Source organism: Orcinus orca, chromosome 9, assembly GCF_937001465.1.
Source record: "Orcinus orca chromosome 9, mOrcOrc1.1, whole genome shotgun sequence".
Taxonomy (NCBI): Eukaryota; Metazoa; Chordata; class Mammalia; order Artiodactyla; family Delphinidae; genus Orcinus; species Orcinus orca.
The window spans coordinates 4331935-4344302 of NC_064567.1; the positions used below are offsets into that span (position 1 = coordinate 4331935).

Genomic DNA, 12368 nt, shown 5'->3' on the forward strand with positions numbered 1-12368 from the left:
AGTGAGGTATCACCTCACACTGGTCAGAATGGCCATTATCAAAAAATCTAGAAACAATAAATGCTGGAAAGGGTGTGGTGAAAAAGGAACCCTCCTGCATTGTTGGTGGGAATGCAAATTGATAAAACCACTATGGAGAACAGTATGGAGGTTCCTTAAAATACTAAAAATAGAACTACCATATGTCCCAGCATCCCACTACTGGGCATATACCCTGAGAAAACCATAATTCAAAAAGATTCATGTACCACAATGTTCATTGCAGCTCTATTTACAATAGCCAGGACATGGAAGCAACCTAAGTGTCCATCATCAGATGAATGGATAAAGAAGATGTGGCACATATATACAATGGAATATTACTCAGCCATAAAAAGAAACGAAACTGAGTTCGTTGTAGTGAGGTGGATGGACACAGAGTCTGTCATACAGAGTGAAGTAAGTCAGAAAGAGAAAATCAAATACCGAATGCTAAGACATATATCTGGAACCTTAAAAAAAAAATGGTACTGATGAACCTAGTGGCAAGGCAGGAATAAAGACATAGACATAGAGAATGAGGAAGTTAGAGTAGCGACATATATGCACTACCGAATGTAAAATAGTTAGCTAGTAGGAAGCAGCCGCATAGCACAGGGAGATCAGCTCGGTGCTTTGCAATTACCTAGAGGGGTGAGATAGGGAGGGTGGGAGGGAGGCTCAAGAGGGAGGGGATATGGGGATATATGTATACGTATAGTTGATTCACTTTGTTATAAAGCAGAAACTAACACAACACTGTAAAACAATTACACTCCAGTAAAGATGTTAAAAAATTTTTTTAAAAAGCAGATCTTAGTAAACACCAAATAATAAATATTATACAGAACCATGAATTTTGAATCCAGTGATATATTGCCCTTCCCTCCAATCCAGGGCTAAGAGCAGGCAGAGTAGGAGCCTTAACATTCAGTGAGATGGGGCTTCCCTGGTGGCACAGTGGTTGAGAGTCTGCCTGCCGATGCAGGGGACACGGGTTCGTGCCCCGGTCCGGGAAGATCTCACATGCCGCGGAGCGGCTGGGCCCATGAGCCATGGCCGCTGAGCCTGCACGTCCGGAGCCTGTGCTCCGCAACGGGAGAGACCGCAGCAGTGAGAGGTCCGCGTACCGCAAAAAAAAAAAAAAAAAAAAAAAAATTCAGTGAGATGAACCTTTCTGATGCTAAGTCAATCACATCAAAGTATCTGCCTTGCATCCTCTAAAATAACTTGCCCTGTCTCGGTGGTAGAAAAAGCCCAGGCCTCTAAACAGCCCTCAGATCTTTCTGTCGTCCTGTGCTTTGCAGTGAAGTCCACAACTTGTTATCCCAAATCAGTCAAAATCCTTGAAGACCACAGCACCATGCCCACCCCTCACGCACCCTGCGACTTCTCAGACCACTGGGGTCCCCCCTGATGCCTCGCACATTTGGACTTATCCATCAGTCAAGCTAATAAGTATCCTCTAAAATACGAGAATAACCTTAAGTGAAGATGTTTGATTGTTTTGTTCTCCATCCTGAGTTGTGGTTTTTAGAGAGAAGTAATTAGCAAGAGAGCGCTGAGAGGTGTGTGTGAGTGTGTGTGAGAGTGTGTGCGTGCGCGCGAGGGTGCAGCCTGGGGCTGTGCGTATCAGGACTGGGAAAATGGTTTTCCGGCAGGTGTGAAAGAAACACAAAAATGGAAAGAGCAGGGCCCTGGACTTCCGTTGCTTCACAACCTTCCTCAGTAACAGAGAGATGAACAGAATAGAGCTTACCCTGACTGTATCTTCAATTCCGTGGTGATGATCTCCTTTACAAAGCTCCGTGAGGCAGGAGTTTGGGAAGGGGCAGGCCTGTGGGCTTGGTACCCGCTGTGTTCCCTGCACATCTGTTGCGATGCCTTGAGAGCCTGAGGGATGCTCAGAGCTCCAGGCTGGAAGCCGGTCACATCCCAGCTGGATGTGAAAGCAGGCCCTTCACTCCTCATCCCCTCGTCATCTTCAGGAGATGATGGTGGACGTGAATCCTGAAGGCGCCTCCTTCTCCCACTTCTCTGAGGCCAAAGTCTCCAATGGCCCTCGAGTTGAACATGAAGACAGCAATGTTTCAACATCCTTAAAAGAAAATATCAACATCCTTAAAGACATCCTTAAAAGAAAACATCCTTAAAAAGAAACTCTATGAGCTTTTCAGCCCATAAATAGGGGTTTGCAAGTTTCCGAGAGACTTTCACCCCACTGGGCACCATGAGAACCCTTGTCCTGCTACCAATCTGATGTTGATCTCTCTTACAATTTGCGGGAGAGGCATTTTTATTTTGAGATGGGTATATTATAAACTCCTGGCAACCCATGAGTTGGCTGCTAAAATAGGATGTAAGCAGATATTTAGGAGATGGTGCCAATTTGTTGACACTATTTTTAGAAGATGCAGAACACAAGCAGAATTGTTCATCAGATCATTTTCAAATCCAGAGACACCTTCTGATAAACCCTGCCGTGCCGCCAGAGGCCCTGATTTCCCCCAGACAATGGTTGGGCACACTAAATTGAGCGCCAAAAGAATAGCCTTTCCAATTTATCTTCCAAGTACACAGAAGATTACAGTTTGATTTTTACCTGTACTGCGTTTTCAAGGTAACACAAGCCAATGCTCACTTAATTTGCTCTCGGCTTGAAAAGGGTAGATCAATATGGTGAATGAATCGCATTGGACAAGGACTTTATTGGCATTTGACTGAATATTAATAGGCTTGTTTGAGCCTCCCCATCATGTCTGCCAGGGGGCAACAGGCAGCCCCCACTGACCCGGAGCCGTCGGGCAAAGACAGGGAGCTCATCACTCGTGGGGGCAATTGAGTCAATACGCTCCCAAAGTTCTCGTGGGCAGACGATGCTGAGCGTGGTGTATGACTGGAGGATAGACTGCAGCACAGATTTCCAATACATGAACAAGGCTTAAATTGGACGTCTTCCGTAGATAACTAATAAGGACCTACTTTATAGCACAGGGAGCTCTATTCAATGCTCTGTAATGACCTATATGGGAAAAAAGAATCTAAAACAAAGAGTGGATCTATGTATATGTATAACTGACTCACTTTGCTGTACACCTGAAACTAACACGACATCGTAAATCAACTCTACTCCAATAAAAAGTTTTTAAAAAATAGGACCTCTTCCATTTTCATTAGCTCGTCCCCACTTTTCCACATCACTGGTGGTCCTCAGCATCGGGCTGTCCGTGTTCCACGGTCACGGCTCAGCACGGCTCCACGGGCAGCGGGTGGCCGGGAGGGGTGACGCGTTGCTGGACAAGTATTTCTGTGAAATGCGATCCTTCTGCCCACTGCGGTTCCTGCACTCCTCCTCAAGGATTCTGTAAAGCAGGGGAATTCCGAGGCTAGTGATGCTGATAATAATTATCACCACAAATATATCTTTGTCATTTTAAAAGAATATTCTTCTTGAAATCACAATTATTGGAGGGTTTTTTCTTGGCCCTCAGCAGAATCTTATAAGAGGAAGTAAGGCAGCTATTATCTGTACACCGTAGAGATAAGGAAGGTGGAGCTCTGAGAAGTGAAGAACAACATTACAGAAAGTGGTGGGACAGTGCCTGGCACCCCCAGTGCTACGTACAGGGCTCCCTGTTTATTCTATTCTTTTTATTCAGCTTTTTTTTTTTTTTTAAGATGTTGAGGGTAGGAGTTTATTACTTAATTTATTTTTGCTGCATTGGGTCTTCCTTTCTGTGCGAGGGCTTTCTCTAGTTGTGGCGAGCGGGGCCCACTCTTCATCGTGGTGCGCGGGCCTCTCACTATCACGGCCTCTCTCGTTGCGGAGCACAGGCTCCAGACACGCAGGCTCAGTAGTCGTGGCTCACGGGCCTAGCCGCTCCGCGGCATGTGGGATCCTCCCAGACCAGGGCTCGAACCCGTGTCCCCTGCATCGGCAGGTGGACTCTCAACCACTGCGCCACCAGGGAAGCCCTCCCTGTTTGATTTTCAGCTTCTTTGAGCCTCACCATCACCTGTGAGCTGGGCTCTGACGGTGCCCCCATTGTAGAGATGAGGAAACCGAGGCCTGGGTTGATTAAGCAACGCGATGGAGGTTACGCCAGGCGCAGCAGAGGCGAGGCTTACACGAGGCATTCTCGTGGGATCCTGACCAGTTTGTCCTGCCGTTCAATTCAAGTGGCCTCCCCAAAGGCTCCCCAAGTTGGCAATGTGATGGCGATCAGAGCTCAGGCCTCCTCGTGTAGAGCGCAGTGGTTCTCTCACCCAATTCTGTCTCGTTGCTCCACAAACAAAATATTTAGAGGCAAATAACTGAAGTAAGTACCTAGGATATCTTCACATAGGCTGTAGAGAAAACATGGTCTGAGGACATTTGGATTTCCATTCTGTCCATTCTGCTCTTCAATAAATCCCCTGATTGACATGTACACATACTATACATGAAGCAGACGACCAACAAGGACTACTGTATAGTGCAGGGAACTATACTCAGTATTCTGTACTATAAGGGAAAAGAATCTGAAAAAGGATATATATACTTATATATATACACACATATATATGTATGTATGAATAACTGAAACTAACACGATATTGTAAATCAACTATACTTGAATAAAAAATAAATAAACTAAGTCCCCTGAGAACTGGCCCGCTGGACACCATGGGAGGCACTTCCGCAGCTGCGGCTGGCGCTCTCCGTGGCGTCTTCCTAATTCCGCATGGTCTGGGAGGGGACAAGTGTCGTCCATCTTGGTGGCCTTCAGTACAGTCCTTCCCTGTAAAGCACCCAGTCAAGTTCATTGAACAAGTTGGTGAGAGTGGAGGGAAATTTTTCAAGTTCCTGTAACTTCTAAATGCTATGCCTGGATCCTCCACATACACGGCCACAGTATTCTTATTCACTGCCTATAAATGCCTGCATTAATCCTTCCAAGGTAGGGGTTACCCTCACTGACCCAGAAAACAGCTCTCTGTTTATTTCTCACATTTTCTAAACAATCAACTCTGCTTAAATACGGAGATGGACTGTGGTACTAACACCCAACAAATGTGTATGATTAGTCTTTTACTACATGTGATTTTCAATATCTAAGAGATGTAGTAATTGCAGACTACAGTCACTACAATGGTAGCGATTCTGTAGTCTGCAATAACTTGAATTCAGTTCTTCCTTTATCCTCCAAGTGAAAGAGACATCACTGCGGATTTGGGTAGGGAAGCCTGGCGCCTTGTGACCAGCAGAGTCAACTCGGACAAGTCACTTCGCGCGTCTCAACCTCAATTTCTTCATCTGTAAAATGGAAATAATTAAACAAATATAGTACAATGTTTCACTAAACTTTAAGCACAAATCATTGGCTCTCACTGATGAGACTACAACCACCACAAAGGACATCTGACTGCTTCAACGAGCTAAGCTAACTGCAACAATGTATCCATTCACCATGTCTGCCCCCCTCTTTTCTGATTTCAGAAATTAACGCCCAGATGTCTTAAGCAAATCAGACTCACTTGGGTGGCATCTTCAGAAAAGCCACAGGGGTGGCAGGGTCCATGCTGGTTCAGGAGGCCTGGGTCCTACACTCTGTTATTATTGGTTTCGCTTCCCCCAACTGTCAAATGAGAAAAGTACCTTCCTTTACCATTTGGGGGATCAAATGCAAAATATTCAGCTAGGAGAGTGCTTTCAAAAGTGTGACACTAAGGGAAAGTCTATACAGTCCGGCAGCCCCAGGCAGGTCCGGAGGTGCGGGGAGAGCCTTCCAGGAAGAGACCTTACAAGGCCCGTGAAAGCATGTCATTCCCTGAATGGGGAGCTCCCACCCACGTGCTAAGATGTGAAGGGTCCCAGAGAGTTCCTCTCCTCACCTTCCCTATGGATGGTCAAGGCACCTGACCTGGAGCATCTTCACTGGCTGAAGGCACTGTGTTCCCAGGAAGGGGTAACTTATTAATAGTATATTAATTGTTTTATATGCATTATTTTCATCCCATTATCATCTAGTAGACAGGAGACTGAAAAAATAGAACAAAAATAGGTGCTTTCAAGGGTGAAGGGGAGAGAGTTTGAGATGGGACGATGATGTGGTGGGGCGAGGGGTGAAGAACCATCTGGTGAGGAACCCAGGGCAGGAGGGAGTTGAAGGTCACTGAGCCCTGGGGATGAGGGAGAAGCTGTGTAAAGAGATTATGATGCCGCAGACATTGGGGGGGGGCGGGGCTGAACTTTGTTAAGGACTGTCCTTGTCAAACGGAAGAGCCGAGACATAGATCTCTACCTGGGCATCCTTGTCAAACAGAAGAGATGAGACACAGGTCTCTACCTGGACGTGTCCTTCAAGCTTGATTGCTCTGGGAGGGCCCCTCAGACACCTCCCACCCCCCTGACCCTCATCCCGGGCCCGTGTCGCCCTTCAGTGTTACTGACACTTTCGTGAATGTATCAGTCTTGTCCCTGGTCTGGATTGTACGCTTATGGAAACTGTCTTCTGGAGATGCCCTGCTTCCCAGGCCTTCGGACTTGGCCTGCATGACATGACCACCTGTCCTGTGACCGTCAACTCACTGAGCGGATCAAAGATTTTCTCTCCTCAGAAGCCAAACCATTAGTGGGATCAATGCCACATAGCTGAAGAGCAAAGACTCCTTTATTCCGGCATCTCACATTCATTAACACTCTTCATGTTTTCATTTCTTTTTCACACTTGGCCTTAAAAAGAGTGAGAGAGATGGGGCTTCCCTGGTGGCGCAGTGGTTGAGAGTCCGCCTGCCGATGCAGGGGACACGGGTTCGTGCCCCGGTCCGGGAAGATCCCACATGCCGCGGAGCGGCTGGGCCCGTGAGCCATGGCCGCTGGGCCTGCGCGTCCGGAGCCTGTGCTCCACAATGGGAGAGGCCACAGCAGTGAGAGGCCCGCGTACCGCAAAAAAAAAAAAAAAAAAAAAAGAGTGAGAGAGAGACACACACAGAGGATGCATTAATCTCCCATTTTCATGAAGCTCAGCCCTACATGTCAACGGAAGAAAAGCCAATCACTACTGTACGAAACACAGAAAAATAACATCTATTTACTCATAACTGCATTCCTAATATATCAGTTACCCAAAATGTTTGTCTTGCTGAACTGTAACACATCTAGGGAGTGAAAAACCCACAGGATATATAGCAAAGTGGCAGGCATGACAATGTGAATTAAGTAAGCATAATTTACCAGCTCTAATAAAATGATTCTTATTTATGGGTGAGCACTAATGCAGCTCTGACATGCTCCTAATTTCTGTTTTGTTATTTATGAAATAGAACCCTGACAATTCACTAAATCACCACGAGCAATTCCTTTTAAAATCGGTTCCATTTGCTGGGCACATATTTTTTATTTAAGAACTGCGCTGGGCTTCAACAATTCGAAGTTGGCAATAAGAAGTAAATAAGTCAGATGATTGCCTAATGACATAAATGAAGGAGTCCTCACCAAAATATGGGTCCGCCACGAGGCACCACAGGGCCTGAAGTTCCCCTCCTTATGTCCCTCCACTAGTTCAAGAGTTTAACAAGGAGGTCCTTCAACCTGTCAGTGCCTCTGTCAAAAAACGGAACACTGAATTGTGGGAAATTCAAGAAGGGTTTATTTGCAAAGGTGAGGACAGAGTGTAGGGACCAGACTGGAGAATGCAGGGCTGGTACAAGCTGGGGAAGAGGTTACCAAGCCCCAGAAGGCAAGGAACCCTGCAGGACGGCTTTCCTGGAGAGGAGCAGCTTCTTTTAGCCGAGGGAGACAGCTGGACCCCGCAGAGAGAAAGCCAAAGGAATGAGGACCCCGGCCCGCCCTCTTCCTACCCCTGACCTCCGTCTGGGGCTTTCCACTGAGAACAAATCAGCAGATAACACGAAGCACAGAGAGCTAGAAACAACGGGAGACCAGAGAAAAAGACTGGGCAGGCCCTGGAGGAGGGAAGGAGGCCAGGACCCCTGAGTAATGATCCCAGGTCAATCTCACAGACCTCAGGGCAGATGGAAGAGCCCTGGGCTGGAAACCACATGATTTGAACTTGTTTATTTACTGGACTGGGAGGGAATTAACTGTTATTTACAATCCTCATTCCTCCTAAGGAGGGTGGCACCGAGAGCACGATTTTCTCTTTCCTGTCTCATGGCGAGGGCCACATTTCACATGTAAACACGAATGAGGTTGGTGCTTTGTGACCGCCTGGAGGGGTGGGATAGGGAGGGTGGGAGGGAGGGAGACGCAAGAGGGAAGAGATATGGAAACATATGTATATGTATAACTGATTCACTTTGCTATAAAGCAGAAACTAACACACCATTGTAAAGCAATTATACCCCAATAAAGATGTTTAAAAAAAAAAAATGAGGCTCAATTTCCTCCGCCCTGTATCAATCTGCTTCAGGACAGACGGGCCCCCTCCCACCTCCCTGTGTTCTCCTGGAGGGTGCATCTGGTGCAGAATTTCATCTCAGTAAATACTGGCTCATTGATTGAGGGGTGAAGGACAAGTCTCATTCCAAGTGACAAAAAAAAAAAAAAATCATGCACTATTTTAAAGGAGAGGTAGTGTTATTACTTTTTACCATGTAGGGTAAGGTAACCCAACATCAATGCCAGTTATGACTCAGACGGTTCTTTTAACCTGCTTTTGGAAGGAGATAAGAGGTTTGTCGTTGTTTTTTAAAATAATGCATGAGCATTTTTCATGCACCAAAGGGAGAGCTTAAAAGATTTAAAGTGAACTTCTTAATTTAGTCTCTTAAAAAGACTAAGCATTGTCTTTGCGTTCTCAATTTGAGTATTAACTGGTTTATAATACGCTCCTTTTCCAAAGGAATAAAGATAACCCTCAATCTATCTCCTAGTCTATGGACCACGAATTAGAGGATGCTGAAGAAGGAAGGAACACACTTGCTTCCAAAAAGGGATTTAAAGCAGCAGGTCTGAACTGATGCGTTTTTACTGTCATCTTTAACACAAGGAATTAAGCCAAACGGTGAAGAATAAAGTTTTTATAATCAGCTTTACTCTACAAAAATAGTAGTAGGAGGAGTTCTGTGAGTGAAATAAAAGTTGGAATTCAGCGAAATGAGGGCGATTTGACAGGGATTATAAATATAGCCAAAATGTGCCAAACTCAAGAGTCCGAACCCTGTCACCCTCCTAGACACGTAGGACTCCCAGGACTTTCCACGTCCCCCCTCCTGCATGTTGTTTTGGAGCGACACAAAAACAGTTTATGCTCATTATTTATTTCAGCCCATCATCTCTTTTCCCACAGGCAAGAAAACCTTCCAGCCTCTCTCTTCCAATATTATGAGACATCTTTTTCTCCCTCGATCGAAGGAGTAGATGGAACTCAGGCTGATTTATCTCCACCTCCTCCGGATATTCAGGATATAAAGCAAGCCCATTAAAATAGCAGACATGCAGCAGCTGCATTAGGAAAGCGACTGAAATTTTCCATTAAATGTCTAGATAGAATCATAGAAAGCTTAGAGGTACAAGGATCCTTAGACACCATCTCATTAAACGATGTACCAGAAGCATAAAAAGCAGTCATTCCAAGCATTCACAGTCCTGCCAAGGTCATTCTTCTCTCATTCATTTTATGGCTTCATCTCCTAGCACCGTCCCTTGAGGTCACTGTCCTGCCACCATCTGTGACCTTGTTTCCATTCTAGGTCACAGATATTTAGAGTTTTGCAAAACTCGGGTCATCTCGGTATCGCCCTTCACTCTCAGAACCATCCAGGTCTACAGTATATCCCATACGTCCTTGGATTCAACGCAGGAGTTTCCTGCTAAGGAAGTGTCTTTGATTCCCTGAGCTGACTCAGAATACATTAGGCCATCCAATATCTCTCCCATAGCTCTTCTATCTCTTCCTTGTTTTAATATTGATTATTCCAGGCCATCAAATCTCCATCAGCCGTAGTGTCACCTTCCACGACAGAAAAACAAGATGTGTGCAAATCCCAGTGTGGCTGGGACTCCAGCTTGGGGTGACTCCAGTGTCCCTAAGGGATGACTAGAGGCTGGTGAGGCAGCCTACCAGAGCAATAGTTAACACAAGTACTAAGGAGAGTCCTAGCAAAGAACTCATCTCGAGAAGAAAGTCAAAATGCTCAAGTAGAGTTTGCAAAGAGCAGGGCGTGCCAGAGACTGAGAAGAGGAATCCAACTGCAATGCAGCGCCTGCCTCTAGGATTGTTTAGCCCGGCCCTGATTGACATGAACAAATCCTGGGATGCGATGGTTGCCATGAACACTCGAGTGAGAATCGGAAGAGGCGCGATGTCTGCCGAATTGGCTCCAGCAGCTTTGGCAATGACAAGAGACAGTGCCCTCTGGTTAGACACGAGCCCCTTGACCACTGGCGCTGGCAGCCTCCGTTCCAATTATGGCAGTAGCACAGCCAGCGAGCATTCGTGGCTCAGGTGCTGACTTGGCAACGGCAACAGTGGCAGGTATCACCCCAAGAGCTGGCAAGGGAGCAAGAAATGGGTAATGACTGTGACAGCCAAGGAAAATACTTGGTAAAACACATGAGAATTCCAAGGAGAGTTAACTAAAGCTGGTCGTCCTATTTCTTGGGCTGGAGAAACTTGCCTCTTCGGAGAATTTTTTTTGTCCCTATATGATTTTTTTTCAGCTAGAGCAGGCTTTTAAATAGTTTCAAAACTAAAGTTACTGTTGTTGTTCATTAAGACAAATAGTGCATCATCTAGAAACTGGTCCAAAAACTTTATCTTTTTTATATTATACCCACCATTCAATTAATTTTCATTTAACTTTAAAAATCATATTAGCTGCACTAAAGCTGTGTAACAAACCATTGCAAAAGTCAGCTGCTTAGAGCTTTTGCATTTGTACTTTTTCATTCCTCATGAGACAGCTAACCACCTGAAGCAGCCCTGTGTTGGGCTGCGAGTCAGCTGAGGTTGGCTTTAGTGTTTGATTCAAGTTCAGTTCTCTTCTACTTGTCTCCACATTCTCTTTGGACCAGCAGCTATGGAGGGCACATCCTTATCATGACGGACCCCAGCAGAGCAAGAGACCAAGCCAAACCACACAAGCACCTTCAGGATCATTGGTCACATCAAGTTCACTAAAATTCCATCGGCCAAAGCAAGTGGTCAAGCCCAAGGACTATGGGGCTAAGAGATATACCCTCCCCACTCAACACGCTGGGCGATCAGTTGCCAGAAATGAGGGCAAGGACGCATCTGGCACAAAAGATTGCATTAACAGTTACTACCGCAATGGAAACACGAACTATCTTTTCCCTTACCCTCTTCTCTAAAGCATTGCTTGCTTGGTGTCGATCCAACATTAGCAAGTGCTTATTGGATAAATGCAAACACTAGAGGGAAACGCCGTCACAGATTTTATTTCCTCCAGTGTTTCTTTTTGCCCCATTTGGTTTCCTTATTTCAAAAATACCCTCGTGCATTTTCAAGCTTCACCCTAACTTTGGTCCTACAGCCTTGAGGAAAAGAATAGTTTACTTATAAACAATATTATTTCCACTTAACAGCTGAATTACATCCAAGGTCAGATTCCAAGTGGCTGGCTTCTGCTTTTCAAATCCATCATGCCCTTTTACTTTTTAATATTAGGACAAGTCTATCAAAAGGCTTCACTGATCTTAGCTGACTCTCAGCTCTCACCTTAGGAAACGAAGCCACTTAGGCGAATGTTGCTAGATGGGCTCTCAAGACCTAGGAACACTATGAAATGTACGTGAAACTAATAGGTCCAGTAGCCGCCCTCCAGCACCAAAGATTCTCATCGTCCACATAGGGAAACCAGCAGAAGCAGCAGAGAGGCTTAGCCTCTATAAAGCAATTGCATGGCACTCTCCTCACGAACTACCTAGTCCCTCCCTTGTGGAAAGAAGACAGATCCAGGGAAAGACAGAAAATCTTCATCCGCTATTGTTCTAAATGGCTTATTATATCCGAATGGTACGTCTGTATCATATTAGCCGCCTTCACCTCTTGTCCTATCAACATCACACCAGGGCAGTGTTTGCATTTGCTTATCCGGCGCAGAGGAGATGATTGCTTCTGACTTGTTCGAGTGCAGAGGGGAGCTAATGCGACTAGACAGGGAGCTGGGGCCGCCACCACTGCTGTGGGAAGGACGTGTCACTCGTCAGCTCTCCTGCAATCAAGTGTCCCGACAGTTCCCTGAAAGGACGCCCAGCAATACGGGCCACACTTCGAGACGTCTCGGTCCTGAATGCAACTCACCGCGATTAAGCAGTGATTACTGTAAGCGTTTCGTCTTGTTACTCATATTCCCAATATATGGCATCCATTTGTCCTGGAATC

At 45.8% G+C, this 12368-nt stretch overlaps 1 long non-coding RNA gene across 1 annotated transcript in view; it reads right to left on the minus strand.

Annotated features, from left to right (window-relative positions):
* LOC117197180 (uncharacterized) overlaps positions 1-12368 on the minus strand; it is a 131112-nt gene that overhangs the window by 36424 nt on the left and 82320 nt on the right. Inside the window, exons 5-8 of the long non-coding RNA XR_007479114.1 lie at positions 6452-6733; positions 5893-6039; positions 5536-5636; positions 1778-5314 (exon numbers count right to left, since the gene is read on the minus strand). This is a non-coding gene — a long non-coding RNA (uncharacterized LOC117197180). The remainder of the gene's footprint in view (positions 1-1777; positions 5315-5535; positions 5637-5892; positions 6040-6451; positions 6734-12368) is intronic.